The sequence below is a fragment of the Podarcis liolepis genome, assembly GCF_965112155.1.
Source record: "Podarcis liolepis genome assembly, chromosome: 3".
NCBI classification, from domain to species: domain Eukaryota; kingdom Metazoa; phylum Chordata; class Lepidosauria; order Squamata; family Lacertidae; genus Podarcis; species Podarcis liolepis.
The window spans coordinates 83,789,348-83,805,690 of record NC_139557.1 but is presented as its reverse complement, the minus strand read 5'-3'; positions in this window follow the sequence as shown (position 1 = coordinate 83,805,690).

The window sequence follows — 16,343 nt, the reverse complement described above, 5'->3', positions numbered from 1 at the left end:
TTTTAGGACTAGAGTAATTTCCCTTAAAATGTGAAATAATTTACAAATTGCTAAATGAAATTAACTGCTCATTGTAGAAGGAAAGAGTCTCTTTAATGTTTTCTCTTTGATCATTTTGGGAATTGGGAATAGACATCATTACAGTAAGTTGTTGTTGTTGTTGTTTAGTCGTTTAGTCGTGTCCGACTCTTTGTGACCCCATGGACCAGGGCACGCCAGGCACTTCTGTCTTCCACTGCCTCCCCCAGTTTGGTCAAACTCATGCTGGTAGCTTCGAGAACACTGTCCAACCATCTCGTCCTCAGTCGTCCCCTTCTCCTTGTGCCCTCCATCTTTCCCAGCATCAGGGTCTTTTCCAGGGAGTCTTCTCTTCTCATGAGGTGGCCAAAGTATTGGAGCCTCAGCTTCAGGATCTGTCCTTCCAGTGAGCATTACAGTAACATACCAGGGTAAAAATGGGCTAAAAATCAATGTCAGTGATGTTTCTGAGACCAATTTGAAGTGCTTGCTTTAACCTTCAAAACCCTTAAGGACTTGAGACCAGGTTACCTGGAAAACTGCCTTCTTCTTCCACATATAGCTAGCAGAACATTAAGAGCCTAAAACTTTCTCTATGGTCTTTTAGGTAGCAAGTGAAAACCTTTTAATGACCTTTTAATAATCTTTTGTACAGCTCATCACTTTTAAAGAAAGTTTTCTAACTTATGCTTCAGGTTATAATCTGAGCTGCTAATTGGTTTTATTTTTCTGCTGCTAGAAAGGAAACTTTTTCTGTCTGCATTTTACTGTTTTTATCTTGAACTTTAATCATAGCCATGCATTTTAATATAGTATTTAACAACAACAACAACAACAACAACAACAACAACAACAACAACAACAACAACATTAGAAGCCTCCTGATACTGGGCTACCTTCAGGTGTCTATGGGAAGTTTTATAATTATTTATTTCTTTGACATCTGAAGGGAGGCCATTTCACAGGCGGCCACTGAAGTTTGAAAAATAAATAAATAAAATATGCCGACTGAGCACTTCATTTGCATAGTTCATATAGTTGGAAGGAAACCCACAGTCTTTCTGTCCTGAAATATTACCTAATTCAAATTACAAACTGGATAGAAAAGCTGTCTTTAACATGTAGGAAGGAACTAGCATACTATGTGGGCTACACAATGGTATGTTGCTCAGTCATGGCACCAAAGATTAAGGGGAAGGGCTGTAATTCAGTGGCAGAGAACCTGCTTTGTACCCAGAAGGTTACAGGTTCAATTCCTAGCATCTCCACGTAGCAATGTTCCCCAAAAGTATTATAGACAATGTTGTACTAAAGTGACCATTGTTCTGACTTCGTATAAGGCATTCTCCTATGGAGACAAATTTTAATCTGCAGTTAATTTGACTAATTTAGGTTGATTAAATACTTAATGGTACAATCCTGTGTTAGAAGCAAATCGCACTGAGTTCAAGGGGACTTACTCACAGGCAAGTGTGTATAGGATTATGCCTTTAGGTGATTAACATACTGGTTAAATTAATTAAATTGATTTATTAGCTCTAGTCAACCCTTTGCTGTTGACTCCATCATCATCATCATCATTACTATTTATTTCTATCCCACCACTCTGGGCAGCTTCCAATACATATAAAAACATAATAAAATAGCAAACATTACTAGTAACGATCTGATCCAAAATAAAAAAGTCACAATAACTTCAAAATAAACAACTTATATCAAATAAGGCAATGTTCAACAATCCACTAAAATCTAATAGTAAACAGTAAAATTGAACATCAGCAAATAATAATTGAAGAGTTTACATTTATCAATATATAACAGACTTGCTTCAACAATATTGCACTAAGTTCACTACCACACAACCGAGAATGACCTTTGGGTAGTGCTTTGTATTCAAAAGATATCGTCAGCATAAACAAGATACCAGAACTTATTTTTGGTGGCTCCTCAACAGCTTTAGAACTTGCTTTCTCTCTAGACTAATCAACTCCAAACCCAAAGGCAAAGATTTGCACAATCTTTTCAATGTCTAATGTGCTTGGAATTTACGTTAATTTAGGGCCAACATGGAGAGAAATGTCTAAACTTTGGGAAACCGCAAGGGTGGGAAACTGCCTTTATATGTCCAGGTGAGAGAATGAAGGTCAAGTTGATGAGACCCAGCCGAACACTCCTGCTGTGTGCAAGTCAAAAGCTCTACACTGCAGCAGTCAGTGATTCCTTTCTAAGACAGTGACATATTGGACCTCATGGTCCAGCCAACCAAAATGATGGATCCTTGCAAATATGACTGCTGCAATCATGGAAGCCCACCCCTCCCCTGCGCCAGTGGTTAACATGTTGTCTGCCTAATGTATGAATTGTCTCTCTGTGTGCAAAGCACTTTGCCATTCCTATCACCCTCACCCTCACAATAGCCTTTGGAAGGAGGAAAGTCATCATTATAATTCAGCTGTACAGCCCTACACCAGCAAGATAAAGGTTTTTCTAAGACCACGTGATGAATCCTGGAGTGAACTGGGATGTGAACTCCGGCCTCCCACCAAGTTAGTATGTATTGGGTCACACTGGCTTTTTAAGTATTTGAGTTAGTGGAGGAATGTTTTGTTTGTTCAGTGGTGCCTCGCAAGACGAAATTAATCCGTTCCGCGAGTGTCTTCGTCTAGCAGTTTTTTCGTCTTGCGAAGCAACCCTATTAGCGGTTTAGCGGATTAGCGCTATTAGCGGTTTAGCGGCTATTAAAGGCTTAGCGGCTTAGAAAAAGGGGGGAGCGAAAAAAATCTCAAGACTCGCAAGACATTTTCGTCTTGCAAAGCAAGCCCATAGGGAAATTCGTCCTGCGAAGGAACTCAAAAATGGAAAACCCTTTCGTCTAGCGGGTTTTCCGTCTTGCGAGGCATTCGTCTTGCGGGGCACCACTGTAGTGCGTTTGCCAGTTTGAGGCATATCCTTTCCGGGCTTCTGGTCCCACCTGCCTTAATGGAAGCAGCCCCCACAACAGCGGGGGATCATCGGTGAATGAAAAACAGGGATGAGAGAGAGTAAATCATCCTTGCAACTTCCCCCCAGGGATGGGGGGAATGGGCTTCACTTGCAGTTCATCTTGGTTCCTGGCTCTCGCTTTGGCATGGAATGTGGGAGGCAGAGAGGCACAGAGTGCTAAAGCACTTTGCCTGGCAAAAACCCTCCTATACCACCATTAAGAAGCAGAGGTTCTCCATTTAATTGGATCCTTAACTGGCTTTAAAGAACTGGCGTGTGATGGGAAAGGGTTGAAACAATATACTGCCAAATATACCAGCTACATGGATCAAAGGTTTGAATTGAGATAATATTTTCTTTGGCGTGAAAGTTGTTTGGGGAGGAGGAAGCCCACGGTTTGTTTATTCTAAGTTTCTTTTATATATTTATGATTTGGCAACCCTCTCCGGAATATAGGATAAAAATATATTTACTAGTGAGGAAGGGACATTGGAGTAATATTGATATTAACAAGCAAAAATGGAAACTGTGTGATCTGAAATGAAGAAAGGAGGAGGAGGGGAAGATCATGTATGACTGTAGGAAAGACAGAGTAATTTCCTCACCTATGTTTGAAAACAACAGACAAAGAAAAAGAGACTGAGATTTTTGTGTGCTACTGACAGAGTGTAATCTAAGATGAAGTTTAATTGGGCCATAAATCTCTTGCTGGAAGGAAAAGAATTTGGGGGTTGTGATAAGAACACTGCAGAGATTCTGGGAGTTAGAAAGGAGTATTAAATCTTCAACACATTCAAAAACTGCCTATCTTTTCCTAAGCTGAGGGGGAAATGGTGAAGATCTGCAACATGTTTTACTAGTGAGAAAGAATGGTTTATAGCAGACTGCCGCTTGTTTTGAGACATCGAAGCAAGGGATGGAGAAATAAGACATCTGAGAAACTTCAAGTTTCAGTTCCGCCCCAAGCCATGATGGGAGAAAACAACAGCTAGGAAGTGAAAGAGACAACACCATATATGGACAGGAAGATTCTCCATGAATATAACAGTTTTTACACACAGAGCAGAATAAAAATAATTGTTTGAGTTCCTCACTTGAAGCTTTATAAATTTATATATTGCAACATCATGAATGGAAATCATTATGTAGCTGTTGACTAAGGGATTATTATTATAACTGAAATGTAACTGACCTTAATTAAGATTATGGAACTCAGTGATACAAGATCGGAAATGCACCCAAAAACCATCAGGTAGGGAGCTGCTTTAACTAAAATGTATTAATTGGAAGTTGATTGACATTTTCATAATTGTATAATTTGGGAATTGTTTTTGTGTAATTTGGTTATTATTGGGAGTATATTGGAAAACTAATAAAATAAATAAATTATAGAGGCATATCATTTCCTGGCTTGACCCAGTTTGGATCCCATTCTTTGGAGCAAAAAGGGAACTGGACAGAGCAGGCTTGATTCGGCAGGCAGGCGAAAATGGCAAAGCAGCAATAATTTATTATGCTACAATTTGGCAGCCTGCAGTGAGTTTTCTGTCTCACGCTGCTTTGTGTACCCAGGCCCCTGTTGCTGAGTAGCTTAGAATGATTAATTTAGATGGAAACAAGCCTGTTCACAATGCTGCAACCTGGAATGGTTGAGATGATGAGTTCCTGTTCACATTTAATCACAGCATGAGGGCAGTGCTGTTTTTTTAACCCTAACAAGATCTGTCATTAAAAGTTACTGGAGCTTGACTTTTCTTCATTCGCTGTTAGTCACCCACATCCAAGGCTGTGGGTCAAATTTTCTTTGGAGACAGCTGAGCTTCTGCTCTGCTGTTCTGCAGTCTTTGTTTCCGCTTTTGCTGGATAATGAAGATCGGCAGTTCTAGTATTCAGTAGTGGATTTGTTCTTTGCATAAAAGGCCTTGATGAATTACGGCTTTCACAAAAGAGGCAAATATATCAGGTACTGGTCATTCTGGAAATGTCTTTTCCCCTACCCCTGCCTATTAAGTTGAAAGTTTGTCAAAATTAATTAATATTTCATCAATCCTCATTTTTTAAATCCACATTTACTTATGCTTAACTGAATATTTTTATATTCTGAATTTTAGAAAAAAAAACTTTCTTACAAGTCAGCTTACAATAATATACATAAATTGCAGCATTATTTTTAAAAAATCATAATTAAAAAACATGCATAAAATCAAACACACAATAAAATCAAACAGTGATAAGATGAAAACAGCATCCAGCTTAATAAAAGCAGAGATCACAGCAGCACAATAACATCAGTCCAATGAAAGTCATTAAAACAAAAAGGAAACAGTAAACGAATGTTTTAGGGGCTTTTTAGTTTAGGGGGAAAGTGGGTAAGGGGAGGCATGATAGAGGTGCATGAAGTGGATAGGGAGCAGTTTTTCTCCCTCTCTCGTAATATTAGAACCTGTACCATCCAATAAAACTGAATGCTGGAGAGTATAGTTAAACTACGCACAGCGGCAGGAAGGTAAACAGCATTTCTGTGCGTTCTGGCACTCATCACAGTCTTCCATGCGCCAGTAGCGGTTTAGTCATGCTGGCCACATGACCCAGAAAACTGTCTGTGGACAAACACTGGCTTCCTCACCCTGAAAGCGAGATGAGCGCCGCAACCCCAGAGTCGCCTTTGACTGGACTTAACCGTCCAGGGGTCCTTTACCTTTTACCTTAGTTAAACTATGAAAATCACTCTCACAAGAGGTAGTGATGAGCACCAACTGAAATGGCATTGAATTCTTGGAGGATGAGGCCATTGATATCTACTAGCCACCATGGCTGTGCTACAAGATACCTCCACTATCAGAGGTATACCACTTGCTGTAATTATAAGGGGGAGAGTGCTCGTGAATTCAGATTCTGCCTGAGGGCCTCTGTTCTTCATCATCTGTGTGCCTACCATGAGAACAGGATGCTGGACTAGATAGGCCTTTGGTCTGTTCCAGCAGGGATCTCCTTATGTTCTTATGTGTGATAGCCAACATCCTGCAAGCAGAAGTCCACTTGCTCAATGGGACTTCCTTTTCCTCTCCTGCTTCAGCAGCCCCATACATGCCCCCCGTTCTGCTCAGGATCGTCTCCTCTCTGAAGCCAGTTTGGGAAACTAACGGAAGTCCATTCTGCTGGCAGGCAGACACAGCCGGGTGCCTTGTTTTAGACCAATTTATGCTGCTGTAAACCACCAAGTTTCACAGAAGTTATGTGTGTGCTGGAAATTTTGTGAAACTCAAAAGCTTGGGTAGTTGCACAAGTTGGTCAGGTAAGAGAGATAATTGTGCTCAGTCTCCAGTTTACTACTTGTTCTTTTTAAGCTATCCTTAAGGCTGCCAAGTAAGTAACAATGTTTTACACCCCAATTCTAAACACATTGGCCATAATCCAGAAAGGCCTGACACACCTACTGGAGATTATATACTATTTTTGGTCGCTTCTGATCTCACGCAGTTTTCCTCAACCCAACCTTCTGCTAGGTTGCAAATCTTTTTTTTTTTTTAATACAGAGGAATTTTAAGTACAGTTTCTTTGACTTCTGCTTCCCCTGTGTTGACATTGAAACTATATACTGGCCCCGGTCTTGGTTGTGATCCTTGAGGTAGCAGTCTTGTTCTTTGGGGTGTTCTCCTCTCCTGCCCCTGCACACTAAATCTGTTCTGGGTCCCCCTCCCCCAACCCTAGCTAGCACAAGATTTAATTTAATACTGTCCATCTGATTTAATACACAATACCTTTTTGAGTTGGAAGCTGGTGATAGTTAAAGGGGTAAATGGCCTAGCCACCTGCATAGTCCACAGGGCCAAAATCTGCTTTGGTTTTGAGCAATTTTACAGAAACTCTTGCTTTGTTGGTTTGGTTCAGATAATTTCATGACCAATAAATTTTTCTGAGGAGAAACAAGGGGGTATCGTCTGGATCTAGATCCATGCTGTTCCGATGAACCACCCAGTTGTATCTGCATGTTCCACTTCAAAGCCATAAAATTAAACATCAGGATCTGAAGCTCAGTCAGTGTTGCTTGAAACCCAGAACTAATTGCACATCTGCACACACACGAAAAGCCAAAACTTCAACCTGGACCCATGTTTTTCACGGCTAGTTAGAAATCGAGCAAAGAGACAGACTACTCTTATTGTTTGGGTATTAATTTTTCCCCCTGAAGGAAAGCCGAAAGTCAAATAAATTCCTTGAGTGAAGGTGGTTTAAGAAAGTGCAATTCAAGCATATTTCTGGTGCTGTTCAGCTGCAGACTCTAGTTGAATGGAAGTTTCTTGTTTTTCTACATGATACTGTATAATTCCACGTGTGGCTCAGAGCTGTGTGTGAATGATTCTGCCATAGACTCTGCACCACAATTTAGCATCTTCAAGCAGTTGCTGGAATCCCAGGATCATGGCTAATTTCAGGGTTTTGTTTTTATACAAATCACCAGTGTAGGGGACATGATCTGAACTGGGAGCCAACTATTTGAGGTAGTTAGGCTTTAACCCCTCTTCTTCACTATGGTCTGAATTCAGATTGGGAACTCTGTGCCTGCTATTTGCATTGGGTAAAACCCATCCCATTCACGGCTTTGTATAGTAGGTGATGGGACTTCAGGTGATTTTGCGCAAAATAAACTGAAGTCTGGATTCAGTGTACAAGCTGGGAAACAATCCTTGTGACCTCTAGAGGCTGGGGCTTTGTAGTGGAACCTACACCCCCTGCCCAAGTCACAGCAGGGATTACCAGAGGCACTGAAAAGTGAGAAAAATGGCAGAATCTGAATCCATACTTTAAAAGCTAAACAACTGACCTTTTCTTTTCTTTTTTTTGCAAAGTTGTATATTAGTTGTAAGCAGGGCTTTTTTTTCCAGTCAGAACTTACTGGAATTCAGTTCCGGCACCTCTCAGGTGTGTGTTATTGCCATTCTAAGAACATAAGGTGAGTTCATGGTGAGTTCCGGCATCTCTTCTTCTAGAAAAATAGCGCTGGTTGTAAGTACTTCATTGTTGTTGTTAACAATATTATTATTATTATTAACAACAACAACAAGAAGAACAACAACAATTTTATTATCTGTACTCTGCCCATCTGACAGGGTTATCCCAGTCACTCTAAGGGCTTCCAACAAAATATAAAAACACAGTAAGACATACATTAAAAACTTCCCTATACAGGGCTGCCTTCAGATGTCTTCTAAAAGTCATGTAGTTGTTTATCTCCTTGACATCTGATGGGAGGGTGTTCCACAGGGCAATGTCTTTCATCCAAGCATATGAAGGCAGCATATGTGGTTCTCCCCTACTCACATTTTATCCTCACACCAGCCCTGTGAGGATAAAAGTCACCCTGTAAGTTTCATGGCCCAAGTCACCCTGTAAGTTTCATGGCCCAAGTCGCCCTGTAAGTTTCATGGCTGAATGAGGATTTGAACCCGGGTCTCTTCATCCTAGTCCAACACTCTCTCTCCACCCTCCAATATCATTCTGACTCTTTGCTAAAATATTTTGAGTCCTCCCTTGCTTTTGAAAAATTGCTTTGGTATAACATTTCTAAAACAATACCCACAATCTGTGATGATCCTTCTTTGTAACTTCCATTCATGATACAATGGTACCTCTGGTTACGAACTTAATTTGTTCTGGAGGTCCGTTCTTAACCTGAAACCATTTTTAACTTGAGGTACCGCTTTAGCTAATGGGGCCTCCTGCTGCCGCTGCGCCGCCAGTGCGTAATTTCTGTTCTCATCCTGCGTTAAAGTTCTTAACTTGAGGTACTACTTCCGGGTTAGTGGAGTCTTTGTAACCTGAGGTGTTTGTAACCCAAGGTACCACTGTACTTCCTAAGGAAATCCAAGCAGATGAGTTTGTCTTCATCAGTAGGATATGGGTTAAATAGATTCATAATGTTTGTTTGAGAGAAACATCTGCCTCATTATCAGTGCAACATACTATGTTTGCTATATAACATCAGCCTACTGCTAGGGTATACTTATAAAATGTTAACCACAGTCTTGTGGTGTTAAACCAACTTTTAATATACTATTTAAGCAACACCTTTTGAGCCTAGAGACAAATTCCATTTTGATTTTGAAGTATGTTCCAATGCAAAGGTGCATAAATATAATGAACTCATTAATGCATGAACTGCCACACAGGTAAAGTTATAAATGAGTTATACTCTAAAGGCAAAAACACACCCTTTCTTGTTTTTTAAACTAAGTTTCTTGTGGCATATAAATAGCTATTTTTAAACCACACAAGACTACTTAATTGTAAAAATGAGAACAAATAGCACAATGCAATTGGAGTAGGGGCCAATATATCTGCCTTTGGCAGCTAGACAAATTCACAGAGGATAAGACTATCAATGACTACTAGTTGTGATGGCAATAGCATTGTGAAACCATTGCCCTCATATCCTGAAAAAAATGGCCCAAATGGAAAACTAAACATTAAGGGCACAGTTCTTCAACCAGTCCCCAGTAAATATCAGCAGAGTACAGCATCCCAACCTATGCAATGTGTGAACGATGCCTTGCTAAAGAATACATAATAAGCTTCGAAAAGAATTCATCCCTACATTAATGGTCACAGTCTGCTGTCATATTTTCCCCAAACTTTTGAAGTTTCAGAGATGTGAAAGACAAAAATCAGGGCCCGAGTTCTGAAAGGTGTTGCTATACTAAGCTAAGCCACATAGCCAGCATAGCGTGACTGGCGTGATAAACTCAAGGTGTAGTAGCCTGCCAGAAACTGCCAAGTCTTTTGAATAGGCTTTTGTTATCTCTTAGGCTGTAAGCTGCCAACATATGTGGTTTGGCAGACTGGAAGCGGGTTTCTTGTTTTGTTTTGTTTTTGTTCCCCTGTGTCAACACATTGGACTCGTAGAGCAGAAATGCATTCTTATTAAGTTCTTGCACGCATGAGTTGTTGGCAAATAAAGTGGCTTCCTTATCATTTCAGCAGCTGAAAGCCACAGGATATGGCCATGTGATAACTGTTTGCGCTGAGCACGCTGTGGGTTTTTAGACGGACTGAAGTGATTTGCTGGATTGTAGCCCAAATGAAGAGTACCAAAGTCCGAAAGAGAGGAAAGTGTTTCTCCTTTCCAGCACTTGCCCTTGAGAGAAGTTAAGGATGCCAATCTCACTTCTCCCAGAGAGACACATCATAAACCCACACTTCTTCTTGCCTTTTTGGGGGTGAGAGTGCACCAGCATGGCTGTGTTTGGATCACATCCTTCCAAGTTATTAATTCTTTATGGATTGAATCCTTCCAAGTTATTAGTTCATTGCAGAAGGATGAATTTCGAAGGATTTGTGTTTTTCACTTCATATATTTGTTTCAGAAAGTGCAGATTAGGTATATTTGCCTTTAATTGTTAATGGAATAAAATTCCTTCCCCATCCCTACTTATAGGGAAGTGGATATGGGATTACATGTCGCCCTAGGCTGTAATCCTAGACATACTCTGAGGTTAGTAAATCCCGTTGAATTCAGTAGGACTTACTTCTTTGTAGAGATGGTTAGGCTTGCGCTGTTAGTTATGCAAACTTTCTCCCACACCCTTAAAAAAAGAAAGAAAAAAGAATGCAGTAACAACACAGCCCTAAGTTAAGACAGCCTATCACCTAATTGCATGAGGCAAATAAACCATTTGTTTTGGGCACGTGGATTTCCAAATTTGCTATACCAGCTATTCTGAGCAGGCAGACTATAAAAGTCATTTGGGATCTTTTGGTTGATGTTTTGCAGATTGTTTCAGAGTCAGGAATGTGGGTTATTTAATATGAACATGCGGAATGAAGCATTTCCCCCCATCTAGCTTTACTAGAAAGAACCTACTTTAAAGTCCCACTGATACTTGGCTCTTAATATATCCCTTGAAGGATTAAAAATTATGTCAAATACATCATTTACTTCATATGCCGGAAACAACATCTCAGAAAAGATAGCTTAATTTTGGTTTTCCCTTTTGTTAAAGGAACACATTATTTAGGTCTGTCAAGATGGGTGTGGTTGGCTGTTCTTCAAACTAAAATGTGCTCAGAAAGATTAAAGCAGAGCTTGGCACGGTTTCAGACAAAAAAAAAATCTATCTGTGTACAAAGTGCCACCAAATGGCATGTAGAACAGCCTTCTACCTTGCAATTACATAAGGTCTTTACACAACATACAAAGAAATGAATTGACTGGGGTTCTTCACACCCTAATGAAATACAGTATGTGAGAAAAACACTGAATATCTCATTGTTTATATGAGGTTTTGGTGCCTATATAGTGAGACCGTGAGAGAAGCTGAATGAGTACATGGTCTACAATGCATCGATCTGATTACGTTGTAAAACTATTTGAATGAAAGCTTAGACCGAGTAAGCATTGCAAACAATGGTTCGTCTCACAGTTGTGACTACATCACAAGCTGAGGTCTCTAGTCAGGATATGAATTCTGTCTCTTTCTCTCCCATTTATCGTATTTTTCGCTATATAAGACGCACCAGACCACAAGACACACCTAGTTTTTGGAGGAGGAAAACAAGAAAAAAAATATTCTGAATCTCAGAAGCCAGGACAGCAAGAGGGATCGCTGCGCAGTGAAAGCAGCAATCCCTCTTGCTGTTCTGGCTTCTGGGATAGCTGTGCAGCTTGCATTCGCTCCATAAGACGCACACACATTTCCCTTACTTTTTAGGACGGAAAAAGTGAGTCTTATAGAGCAAAAAATACGGTAATTTCCATCAGAACTGGTGCTGATTCGGATTCTCCACCACCTTACTGGGGGAAAGGATTGCACAGGCACCTTCAGCGATGGCACTGAACTTACACAACCACTCCCTGCATGGAATGAGCATAGGGACAAGATGGTACCTCACAGCACCTGAAAAGACAGTTCTTGTGGAATGCAACCATCTTCTGAAAACAGCTTGGATCAGAACCACCACATTCCTATCCTGTTGGAAGTGAAACAGCAGGGATCATTCCATGTGCAACTTAATTCTGTTTGTGTGTATAAGTCAACTAGCTAAGAGGGGGATGAGTGGAGGTGTTCTTAGCAACCAGGCAGAGTGGTATGATCTTTGCTGAAGTAGCACATGTCATGACTGGCTATATAGTTTTGAAGAAGTTTTCCTCTGCATGTTTGGTTGAATGTCTCCCTGCTATGTATGAGACCTGAAGTAAGAAAGACAAAATTACTCTGTTTGTTTCTGTTCAGTTTTGCTCAGTAAAGTGTTATCAGGATGTTTCTCTCTTGACTCCACATGCATTATTTTAGTGACTTTGCTGACATTTCTAGCTTAGCCAAAAGGATTAATGGTATTAAAAGTTGCTGAGAAGCCTGAAGAAATTGACAGGACACACTCTCCTTATCTGCTTCCTGACTAAATTTTTTCAGCCAGCAGAACCAAGGTGGTTCCTGGTCCCAAATCTGGCCAAAGTTAGTGTCCAGTTTATCAGTTCCCTTCAAGACAATCTGGACCTGACCCATTACAACCCACCCTACCACATTGCATGTGAAGAGAATATTTGAACTTAGCTTGGTTAAATAAATCTAGTTACAGCTTTTTCACTGAAGGTCTTATAGTGGCCTTTTTCAAGGGCCTTGGTGGAACCATCTTTTCTTTCAGGCATACATTAACCCAGCAAGCAAAACAAGGTTCTAGAGCTTCTTGCAATAACTTTATCCACATCTTCGGGCCACAAAAACAAATTTAGCCAAGCAACTGTGGTAGCATGAGGTTCCCATGGGACAATTCTGCGACAACTGTGGACTCCAGGATAGAAGGGATGCAAATGGTTTTGTCTGTCATGTGCTTTGCAAATAGGTCCCACAGCGACCAACTAATCACACATGTTTCTGGAAATCCATAAGCAGAACATGACAATGATGCACAATCTCTACTGTTTGGCACTTGTACTGGGTCCCCAGAAGTATATCTGAATGTAGAATATTCCTCTTCAGTCCTAACTCCATTTGGCTGCTTTAGATATGGGCCTGATAAATCCCACAAAAGAGAAAGGCTCGTCACTACTACCACCAAAGAACAAGAAGCCTGCAGAAGTCTGTATACGCCACCTGCTGTATATTATCTCCATTGCAATAAAAATCACAATTAATGAAGCTCTGCATCTAAAATCTGCATGCATCTGCCTCTGATAAAAAATTAAGTTACCTGAACATTTTGGAATTACTGAAGCATGTTACAGTAGCGGGTATGCTGAATCCCAAAAGGATATTTTATCCTTTTGAATATTTTATAGTTTATATATCCCAGAGCAGAAAAAATATTAAAAGGCAGTCTTCCAATTAAGTGTGAAGGTTGCATCCTTACACACACTTTTCCTGGAACAAGTCCCATTGAGCACAGTGAGCAAACATGCATTTTACTTGTTTAGTAAATTTCAATACCATCCTTCACCTGAGGATTACAGGGCAGTTTACATAGGATTGCAGTGAATCGTGTCCAATAACATTATGCCTTATCACATAGGTCTGGTTTTTAGCCACCCCTACCCCACTCCATATCCAATTCTTTCCAATCCTTGGAAAGTCCAAAACAGCCAAAATCAGAAAAAAACACAATTAAAGGGGAAAAGGTTTGGGGCAACACTGAGATGGGGTGGACATCATGATTAAACTGTGTTAAGTAAGCCTGAATATGCTGAAGGCTTAAGAACACTTAAGAACACAAATATCTTATGAGATGAAATCAGGGACCAGAATACTATACAAGGATTCAAGTTACATGGTCCACTGGAAATTTGCCAGCAGTCCACTAGTTCAAAACATTTGAAGGGAACCATGAAAGAAAGAGCAAGGTGTACTGTGTTGTTAGTATCAATGGAATGAGAAATATACTTCATAACCTAAGCAAATCTGGAGCCTGCCATGGATATTTTACCGCCTGTGGCAAAGAAACAAAATGTTCTTCCATTTATACAGAAGCCCAGTAGACTGGCAGTTCAATCTTACTTCAACACCCACAACAGGAAAGCACCCTTTAATGCACCTGAAGGAAGGATATTAATTTAGGGAGTGCAGATGTGCTACATGATACACACAACTCTGCCCCCGAATACCTCTCTGCCACTCTCTGCCCCCTACCAGCAGCTGCTATGCCAGGTGGCAGCCGCACACTACCTAATGGCAGAACCTGGTAAGTGTATGCTACATGGAAAGCTGAAATTGATTCACAGCCAAAAGACAATCTGACATGCTGGGGTTTTGGTGATGGCAGAGAATCATTCAGAGAAAGTTTGGTTTGACAGAGAGTGCAGTATTTAATTAAGTTTCACTTGGTGTGGACATGACTAAGTTAGGTCCCTTAATTTCAGTGGGTCTAACTTGAGTAAAACTCAGTTGAATACCACCCAGATTATTTTTTTTAATAGTTCACCCTAATTTTAAATGCTGGCATAAATAAAAAACTGGATACAGAATAGTTTTGCTGCTTTATTACAAACAAAAAGATTTTCGCAAGAAATGGTTAACAGAATTATTGAAAGGTTTTAAACAATGTACAAATGCATTAGAAAATGCATCTGTGACTCAGATATAGACAAATCAGATACTTTCAAAGTAACTGAGATTTAAGCTTAGAATAGAAGCAAACAGTATGGTTGTTTCATCCAGTTGCAGGCAGGAAAGAAGCTCGTCACTTTTGTTGTTGATGCATTTTCATACTGAAAGCAAAAAAGAGAATATTCAGGACTCTTCTCAGTAAAATGCCCGCAAAAAGACAGTGAAAAACATCAACAGTTTGGAAAACAAAAGCTTGCAACATGTTTGTGGCAATCGCTCCAAATCCCTAACCCTGGCAAGAAAGCCTATATACGGTATATAATCATGAAAAAGAAGTCATGTTAGAGGCATAAGGGAACAATAATTAAGGTACCATAATAGTTAATTTAGAAAGGATGAGAAGTTAAATACTAGAACTTTGGGGGGGAGGGGGAGAGAACACTCACTCCAAATACTTTTTAAAGAGTAATGCTCAAGGAAAGTAAAAGTTTAAATAAACAGACAGACAGACATCCTAGTGATGTGTTCTGATATTATCAGAGTTTTGAATGGGTATCCTCTCTGGACTTTCCATGCCATGGGTTATGATGCACATACAGGCAACCTCAAATACTCACAAGTGATTTCATATGCACAGAGGGGCATCGGCATCACCCTTCTGTACCTCTCCTGTACCTTCCACATACCAAGCCTATGGGTTGTGTACACATACAGCTGCACATGCAAGCCCTGCTGTCATCCACCACCACCTAAAACGGGAATAAAAGGAACATGACAATTAAGGACACACACACACACAACTGACTAGGCGCCCATGTATGATGCTGTATGCAGTTCATAGTGGGGTTAGATACATGCATGCAGCCCCGATACCTTGCCATGTGTATAGATGCACCATAATGGAATGTGGAATAGATTTAAATTTGTTGATGGTGGGGTGGAAGAGTGCTTGCCTTTTTCATGTCATTTAAATTTTGAACGCTCAGCTACCGATTGCATTGAAAGGTGATGAGCTGCACTCAGGATTCTGCAAGAAAGAAGCACAACTCGGCAGCGACACAGTGAGAATTGCAGTATCCAATAATGGAACAGCTCCAGGTTCTTCTAAACCTGATTGGATTCTTTCTTTTCCTTATTAGAAGAGGGAACCAGAACAGAACCATGGGAACCCTCAACTGCGGTTGTCAACCAAAGTCACAGTCTCCACCTACAGCAGGAGTGGGGCAACTCTGGCCCTTCAGATCTTGTTGGACTCCACCTCCCATCAGCCCCAACCAGCATGGCAAATGAACAGGGATAATGGGAACCATGGTCAAGCAACACCTGAAGGGCTACGGTTTCCTACCCCTCAGCTACAGAATGGCAGGTATGATTGCATCTTCATTGAACCTGTCCTGTCTGCAGCCTCCTAGAACCATTGTGGTTGCAAAGCAGTATACAAATACAGTGGTACCTTGGGTTAAGTACTTAATTCATTCCAGAGGTCCGTTCTTAACCTGAAACTGTTCTTAGCCTGAAGCACCGCTTCAGCTAATGGGGCCTCCTGCTGCCGCCACGCTGCCGGAGCCCGATTTCTGTTCTTATCCTGAAGCAAAGTTCTTAACCTGAAGCACTATTTCTGGGTTAGTGGAGTCTGTAACCTGAAGCGTATGTACCCTGAAGCGTATGTAACCCGAGCTACCACTGTACTGTAAAAACAAATCTATCAGATACGTTGTTAATTCTCACTAAGAATTAAAGCACGGTGTTCAATTGAGCTGACACAGTATGGGTAGGACTAATGCGTTATTCAGTATGGTTAGGATT